This window comes from Phodopus roborovskii, unplaced genomic scaffold, assembly GCF_943737965.1.
Source record: "Phodopus roborovskii unplaced genomic scaffold, PHOROB, whole genome shotgun sequence".
In the NCBI taxonomy this organism is placed as follows: domain Eukaryota; kingdom Metazoa; phylum Chordata; class Mammalia; order Rodentia; family Cricetidae; genus Phodopus; species Phodopus roborovskii.
The window spans coordinates 33,672,863-33,682,259 of record NW_026126409.1 but is presented as its reverse complement, the minus strand read 5'-3'; the positions used below and the strand labels follow the sequence as shown (position 1 = coordinate 33,682,259).

Genomic DNA, 9,397 nt, shown 5'->3' with positions numbered 1-9,397 from the left:
TGTCCTGACTTAAAGTATATGAAGTTCAAATTCCAGTATCCATGAGTGAAGGGTTTGTTTTGGTTTATTTTATTATATGTGGTCCATGACTGGTGCTGGGAGAGACCAGAAGAGGGCACTGGGTCCTCTGAAATTGGGGTTACATATGGTTATGAGACACTATGTGTGCCATAAGTAAAACTCAAATTTTCTGGAAAAGCAACCAGTGCTCTTAAACACTGAGCCATTATCACCCCAGCCAATAAATGAACGGATTATTGAAGTTCAGCCACATTAGTCATTCATTTGTTGTTCCATGGTTGTTTTCCACAGACAGGAGGAAAGTTGAGTTGCTGCTGTAGAATCTGCCTGTGGTGTGCTATAATGCACTTCTTTTTGGCAAACACGATCACACTGAGGTAGATATTAACTAGACAACATTTGTAGTGCCACATGTATTACCACTGTATTTGCCTAGCCCCTGTCCATATTCCCAAAGATAGGCAATGTGCAATTTACATATGCTTTCAGGTGCATGAAATCATAGCTTTGTGTATGTGATGGGGTGGCTTTAAATTATTTTTTTTCTTTAAGCATAATCTCAATATGCTCCCAAAGCATCCTCACTAATATCCTGGTGCAAAGTGTTTGTTTGTTTTATCTGCATGTATGTGTATCACGTGTGGGCTTGATGCCTGTGGAAGCCAGAAAAGGCTATATCAGGTCTCCTGGGACTGGAGTTATAGATAAATATGAGACATAGTGTGGGACTGCCCCCCTTGATTTCATCTTTAAGCTCATAAAGCCTCAAATATTTATTATCTAGCTTTTTACAGGAAAAAAAAAAGTATGTCCTCTGGTGATATCTTATTTGTACTCTAACAAACCTTACCTGAAGATCAAAGGGCAGAACTAGCCACCCTGGCTCTAGAGGTCTAGAGGTCTGTAAGGACAGACAGGAAGTATGTGGCTGGGTGAAGGGAGGAACGTAAGGAAGGAGGAGACAGGAGCTTAGCCTCCTCTCAGTCTGAATATTTCAGAGGTAAAGACACAATAGCAGCTTAAAGAATGGGAAAAGATCTTCACCAACCACACCATCTGACAGAGGACTGTTCTCCAAAATATACAAAGAACTCGAGAAACTAGACATTGAAAGACCAAATAATCAAATTAATAAATGGGGTACAGATCTAAACAGAGAATTCTCAACAGAGCAATCTCAAAGGACGAAAGACAATTAAGGAATTGATCAACATCTTAGTCACCAGAGAAATGCAAATCTGACAGGTGAGAGATACCATCTCACATCTGTCAGAATGGCTAAGATCAAAAGCTCTGATGACAGCTTATGCTGGAGAGGATGTGGAGAAAGGGGAACACTCTGCCATTCCTGGTGACAGTGCAAACTTGTATAGCCACTTTGGAAATCAGTATGGTGGTTTTTCAGAAAACTAAGAATAAATCTAACTCACACTCCAGCAATATCACTTTTGGGCATATAACTAAAGGATGCATAATCCATACCACAAGCACATTTGCTCAACTATGTTCATAGCAGCATTATTCATAATAGCCAAAACCTGGAAACAACCTAGATGCCCTTCAACCAAAGAATGGATAAGGAAAATGTGGTACACTGAAGTACTACTCAGTAGTTAAAAAAAAAAAAGAAAGAAAGAAAAGAAAGAAAGAAAGAAATATTGAAATTTTCAGGGAAATGGATGGAACTAGAAAAAAAAAATCCCAAGGTAACCTAGACTCAGAAAGACAAATATATTATGTACTCACTCATAAGTGGATATTAAACCTAGAGCAAAGAATAACCAAACTACAGTTCACAACCCCAGAGAATCTAGGTAACCAAGAGGGGACTTAAAGGGACATACACAGATTAGCATAGGAAGAGGAAAAGAAGACAAAATCTCCTGAGTAAATTGGGACTATGGGGGTAAGGATAGAATGGTGGAAGGTAGGAGAGAAGGGAATGGCGGGGTGGGGGTGGGGGGGATGAATCGCTCAATGAGTAGCTAGCTGCTCTGTTTCTCTGATCTTTCAGCTTTCACTCCTAATATCTACTCTGGAGTTTTATTATTAAGAGCAATTAGAACTTGTGATAAGAGGAACATGGTATGTACTCACTCATATATGGATTTTAGACATACAGCAAAAAATCACCAGCCTATAATTCACACCGCCAGAGAAACTAGGATACAAGGAGGATTCTAAGAGATTCATATAAGGTCCCGCACAGAAGGGGAAAGGGACAAGATCTCCTGAACATATTGGGTGGGGGGGGGGACAGTGAGTGGAGAGGGAGCTAGGAGAAAGAGAAGGGGAGGAGAGGAAAGCATGTGGGACTAGGAAGATTGAGTCAGGGGAGGAATAGATGAGAGAGAGAGAGAATAAAAGAGGGAGCCATTTTAGGTTTGAAGAGAAAACTGAATCTAGAGAAATGTCCAGGGACCTACAAGACTGACCCCAAATAACAATTTGAGCAACAGTGGAAAGGCTACCATAAATGCCCTTCCCTGATAATGAGAACAACGACTAACTTATCCACCATCACAGAGCCCTCATCTAGTAGCTGATGCAAACAGAAGCAGACACCCACAACTAAACACTGAGCTGAACTGGAATCCAGATGCAGAGAGGGAGGACAAGACCAGGTTTCAGAAACCCATAGAGACAGCTGACCTGGGGGCTAATAGGCCCCCAGACTGATAGCTGGGAATCCAGCTTGGGGCTGACTCAGACACCCTGAACATGGGTTTCAGTTAGAAGGCCTGGGCAGTCTAAGGTATCTCGCACAGTGGAACCAGGATGTATTCCTAGTGCACAAAAGGACTTTGGGAGCACATTCCCCATGGAGGGATACTCCCCTAACCTAGAGGCAGGAGGGAGGGCCTAGTCCCTACTCCAAATGACTTGACAGATTTAGATGACCCCTCCTAGAAGGCATCATCCTACATGTGGAGTGGGGCCGAGATGGGCAGGAAGGGTGTTCGGGGGCATGAGAGGGTGGGAGAGAGGAAAAAATGGAGGGAGGGGAAATGGGATTGATATGTAAAATAAAAATAAAAAATAAAGGCATTGCTTGAAAGCTGCAAAATGCAATCAAATTCAAATTGAAAACAAACGACCAAACAAACAAACAAAAAAGAACTGATGATACAATGCCCCCTGTTAGAGAAAACTCCAGGGTTCTAATATGTTCTGTTGGCTATTTTATCTACAATACTATATGAACTTTTCCCTTGAAAAAAACAGCCTGAAATGAAATCAAACTATAAATAGAAACAATAAACATCTCACTTTCATTGGATTAATATATTGGAGCTTACCATTTATTAATTTGGCAAAAAAAGGATTGTTTCTCCTAAATGAAGGAATTTTATGCCCTTTATATGCTTCTGGGTGTAATTTACATGGGAATGATATTTGCGTATGACTGACTGTAGCAAATCATCCAAGTCCTGCAGAATTTCCATCATTTCAGGCTTTTAGTTTCTTTAAGTTGGGTGTTAGCTTAAACGATATCAGAGAACTTTCATATACATTCAGTCTGAGTTTCCATTTGTTTTGATTTATGTTAAATAATCATGTGTGGTGTTAGTTATTCAGTTATATGATACAGCATAGAGGCAAATAGTAAATTTTCCTACATGAAGCTGTAGAAGTACATTTTCTTGCTCCATAGCTGTATCTTGGAGCTGAACGAACCATGTCCTTTGTCTGCAATTACTCCGTGTCACTTTGTGAAGATCCAGGGTCAGTCCACAGAAGTTGGAGAGTACAGTCTCAGGCTAAGCTGTGTCAAGAGGGGAAACTCATACTTGCTGGGGCTCCTCTTTCAAAAGACAAGAATCCTTCCCCAGAACCACACCAAGAAATGGGGCTCCCTTTCATTTCAGCCTGAATGATGCCATTTGGTATCGGATTTAAGGAGTGCTCATGGAAGGATCCAGTGACACAATGTTTTATATCACAATGCACTTCAGTCCTAAGTGTTTTTGATAAGGAACTGTTTCACAAGTTGCACTTTTGCTGTTGCTGTTGCTTTTAAAACAAGGAATTGCCATTGTTAACTGTCAGCTGCTCTCACATTGCTGGCATCTTACGTATATAAACAGTAAATTCCCATGTGCCCTGTGCATGAGCTGTAGTCTCCTTGAGACTCATTCCTGTCCTCTCCATTTGCCCAACTTCAAGCACTTTAACCCCCACATTCCAAGAGCAGCTTTTTTTAAGACACATGCAAATGTTTCATTAAACCAGTTACAATTCTTTAATATTACACTTTAAGGAGCCATACAAACTGGTAGAAAATAAAGAAACAACAACAACAATTTAATCAAAACATATGAGAGCCTCTATTTAATGACAGACTGAACATCACCTGGAACTGAAGTGTTCTGGGGTTGAGATCTACTCCTTAATTGAGTCCTAATGGGTATTATGACTTTTCTCTCTATTTGAATAAGCACCTTTATGTGTCAAATGAATTAGGAAGGACTAATGAACTTCTGTTGTGTGAGGGACTGCCTGGTAAGCCAGTACACACATATCTACTCATCCTAGATAGAACCTAGGACAGACCAAAGCAGTGACTAAACCAAAGTCCAACATGGTGAACCAGTGAGTATTTACTGGGGTTACTTACAGAAGCAACTGCATTAAAAAAAGATATACAAAACAAAAGCCCAACCCCAAGAAGGGGAAATTGTGATGATATTGTACAAATAAAGCCTGTCTGAAGGAATAGAGCTTGGAGATTTCAGGTTCAATTGCATCCATTACCAGTAACCCACTGTGATCACCTAACTTAGCCAAAGAGGGGCATTTTTTTTTTTTTAACATTTCATATTGACCAAGTTTAAGCTTTCTGTTTCTTCCCCACCCACCAGTAACTCTTATCATCCAGCAGAAAGAGATTTTAGAATTGGCTATTTTATTTTTCTTTCTGTGGCAAGACTGTTCCTTAGTCTAAATAACAGCTGGGTCAAACCACCAAAATTCAAAGAAAAAAGGTTCTTGGTATTGGGTAAGCTGCCACTGGATGTAGAGCAGCCTCAAGGAGTCAGTCATAGCAGCAGGCGGCATTTTCCGGGTGGACTAGGATCCTCGTGGGTCGATTTGCCCTGTCCTGCTGTTAATGTTCTGGCCATGTGGGTGTCAAAATGTAAATAGAGTTCTTAATTGGTCTAAGTAATAAGAACCTGGAGTCAGATACTGAGGAAAATGCTGAGATCCAAGAGAAGGAGAAAGCCACTGCCACAACTTACCTCCTTAGCATCTCAGCAGATGGAAGAGCCAGTTCCTGTTTCTCCCTGCTTTTAATCTGTTTCTGCACATCTACATCACTTCCTGTCTATCTGTACAGACCTCCAGACCTCTATGACTAGCTAGTGGCAAGCTCTATTCTCTGACCTTCAGGCCGGCTTTATGTGTATGTACAAGCAAGATATTACCACAGTAAAGACCCAGGAATGCTAAGCTTCTGCCCAGCAGGCAGCTTGAACAGTCAGCCCTTTCTGTCCACCCCCATAGTCTTTTACTGCTTCTATAATAGCTGAGGAGGGATCTTCAAGCATCTTGCAACTTTTGGCTTCCCCAAACATGTGATGCTTTGTTTACTTCCACAGTGTCATGGGCTTCTCCCTACCTCCTGTAGGAAAAACTGCTATACAACTGTTTCTTATAAGAGCAATTGTTTCCTGTAAGAGGAAGTTCCTTACATTGTTATGCCTCCTGGTAAGGCAATATAAACCATGGTTTTCTTCTTATGTCATGAAGTAGTATTGTCCCTCTGGAGTAATGAGATTTTAGGTAGCGCAAGTCAGAGCTTAAAGATCACTTATTGAAAGTCCCTTTTGGTTTAGCCAGTACAGAGAGAAGTGGGCCACATCAACAGACATTATTCACAACTGCAATATAGAAATACTTACTAATGCCAGCCATGGACAAGAGCATCAACAGTTTGTGAACAACTCTCACCTGTTTTTGCTTTTACTTTCACCCTTTTGCAAAGAGAATGCCTACATCGGAAGTACCTAGGGTACCACACATGAACAACTCCCTTCTAGTATAAGGACAATTAGAGAATTTTAGAGGTTGAACTATTCCTGTGTAGGCTCTGTGATAGTCAAGCATCCTCTACTCAAAGAGACTCTTATCCTGGAATCTCCTGCTACACTGACATAGTGCTTAGAAGTGCTTCTTGATTATATCTGTATCCACAGGGATGCCTTCGAAATACCTGAGTCCATCCCTTCAGTGATGACCACTGCTTACAAGCAGGATTTTTTTGTGGGGATCACTTTGTACAAAATATTGGCCCATCAGTATATAATCTGACTGGGAAGAAGGAAAGGTTGCACCGGGAAAATTGCCACCATTTACAATATAAGTTGCCATGCTGATTTGTATATATGCTTGTGTGCTTAAGAAAATCCACTGAGGTGTCAAAACCAGTACTTTCATCAGTAAATATTTATACAACATGACTACAGAATCAGCCAAGAAAGTTTCATGTATTTAAAAGTGGGAAAAATTACTAGTTTGTAATAATATAGCACAACATTTTCTACATATTGTCTCAAGACATAAATCTCTCAATAGGTTGAATTTTATAAACTTGGTTAATAAATCCTTTGCATCAGATTTCCTTGGAGAAAGTAATTTGGTGTTAAACATTTGCTGTATTTTTCAGTAGATGCCTGCAGATTATAATGTGTTTGAGTTTTGCAGTCTTTTTCCAATTGTCCTCAGAATTACCTAACTACTAACAAGTAATTCTTCATTATCCCATCTCTACTGGAAACTCACTTTATGATTAAATTGTTGACATGATTTCTGCCAGTAGCACTGGCAGACGACTACAAAAAGCCTGTCTTGAATGGTATTGACAGTGCCATGACAGTTTCATCTAGAGAGATAAGGAAGGCAAATAGATAGTTCGTATAAATGAAACATCTGCACAATGTTTTTAAAAGAACAACTTCTTAAATCTTGGTACCTATATGGAAAGAGTTCTTTAAGCAAGTAAAATGGAATTTATCAGTTTATACATAAACAGGACTGTTGGAGTATTGCTGAACAAATCCAATTTAAACCATTATATCCTTTAAAGAGAACGTCTTAAGATGTACAGACTATAGATGTGTTTATTCCATGCTTGTCCACTCAAGCTAGATGGCAGTGTACTTCTGATGAGATATTCAGTTGTTCCAGTCATTCATCCCACGAGTATAAATATGACAAGAATAAAAATGACCAAAGATTGAATAACTGGATGGAAACAGAAGTAACCATTACATCATAATGAAAAAGAAATTTTATTTTTTAAATTCTTTTCCAATTTGACCCTAAGGTTTATGGACTTAGGTATTTGAATGAGTACAGAAATGACGTAAGGAGAAGAGAAATAACAGTAGTCTAGCAGGGTAAAATGTCAACCCTCCCCCATCCCTACTAGCCTCCAGTTTGATAAAAGGAAATGCCTAACAGAATCCCGTCCTGGGAAACGGATAAGGGAACTCTGTGCTATCAGGAAAACCTACTGCATAGATCTTCTAATATACCACATTCTGCTGCCCAAAAGACTTCTAGCATGAGCTATGGGTTCCAGTCTGGCACTTCAGGTAATGACGAATAACCAAAACATGCTTGAAGACAACGGGAAAGCATATCTTATCCTCTGAGACTTTCAAAGTGGATTGTCAGATTGAACTCTCTAGCTTGAACTATGTGAATGCAACTGTCATCCTCCTTCACGGAACTGGCACCCAAGTGAACCACAGAATGGACCGGGGTGGCGTCCATTCTGCCTTAAGTACATTTAACATAAAACTCTAGGATGTTTTAGCAAGGATTGTTAATTTTCTATTATCTTCTTGCTTACATACTGTCACTTATTTAGCTGTTTTAAAAAGCTAACCTACTTGAAATCCTCAAAATCAATAGTGAAGAAACTGTACAGCTTACTAATCTAATGGTTAATTTATAAAACTCCCGAGAATTTTTTTTTAATGAGATGCTTTTCTCTCTGCAAATAGTGCATACAAGGCACAAAAGATTCTGACTTTATACATTGAGGCCAAACATGTTGGCATCAACAAACACATTAGTTTACCTTAAACTACATTTCCAAACAGCACACTTAGTTTGTGGTAAACTGAACTTCCAAAAGTATATATTTTAAGTGATTTGCATAATTTACTCTTGATAGGTATTTAAGGAAAAATACACATCAACAATTATAGCTTTGATGACAGCACACAGGAATGATACAGATGTAAGTAGAGGAATCCTCCATTGATCCATCAGAAATGCTTAGAACTCAGTAATGTCACCATGTGCAAGCAGTTAAAAAAAGAACAGATTTTATAACATCCAAGCCAACAAGAGTGCTCCTGAACAAACATCACAATAATTAGCATAAATCCCCTCTGACTGCAAATGAAAATAAATTTCTGCTGTAAAGTTCTTTGTCAAAACATTAAATTAGTGCTGACAATAGTTTTTATCCAATTGCTTTGAACAGTGAACTCAAGCTTCAGAGTACATGCCTATTTTCCATGAGAGATAAAGTCTAGAAGTAAAGCCTTCCACAAATGGACAGTGACCTTCAACTGTAGGCTTCTTGACCTTCGTAATGAATTCTTACTGTAGTTCCGTCATCTGAAGCCAGATTCCCATCAGAGGGAAAAATTAAAGATGAAAGATTTCTTACATCCTTCTGAATATAGCTTAGCATTATAATGTGACTTGAAAGTTTTTAAATTTGAAAATCAACCTAAATTTTCTGAAAGAGATTATCAAATGACTAAAGGGATTATATGTTAAATTGTACAACCCAATATCTGAACGAAACCTCCTGGCCCATGAACTTATTCTTGGTTCCTTTGGAATTACTTTTAAAGGGGTTTGTGTTGGTTATGGCAGTTTATATACTGGACTGAACTGTACTCAGCTGCAAGCATTAGTTTGCTGATGATGACTCAAAATTCTTCATACCGCTGGGTTTGATTCCCCTTCACTGATGAAAAACAATTGCATATTTAGCCAAAGGGATAGAGACAATTGGTCAATGGTGCCTTCCTGTGGGAAGCCTGTTCCATCTGTCCACGGCATTGATACCTTAAAAGCAAACAAAAAACCAAGAAACTATATTAAACATTAAAACTAAGCAACTATATTAAACATTAAACTATATTAAACATTAAAACTTGTCTCCTATTTATCACACAGTCCCTGTTTAAAACTGTTTCTTATGCTGCAAGTCTTGGTAGATGCACTCTTGAATGTAGATCTTCAGATCTAGTGTAACACACAAGAGAGGCTCTTACTAAACACACTGTCTGGTCTGTCTGGATAACCACCAAGGGTCTGCGTGACTATCTGTCCAGGAGATGCTCAT

General features: G+C 39.1%; 1 protein-coding gene across 1 annotated transcript in view; it reads right to left on the bottom strand.

The window, feature by feature from the left end:
• Positions 1–7,283: 7,283 nt before the first annotated feature.
• Zdhhc2 (zinc finger DHHC-type palmitoyltransferase 2) overlaps positions 7,284–9,397 on the bottom strand; it is a 55,841-nt gene continuing 53,727 nt past the window's right edge. The window contains exon 13 of the mRNA XM_051182294.1: positions 7,284–9,117. The gene's annotated coding sequence lies outside the window, so the exon portion shown is untranslated. The remainder of the gene's footprint in view (positions 9,118–9,397) is intronic.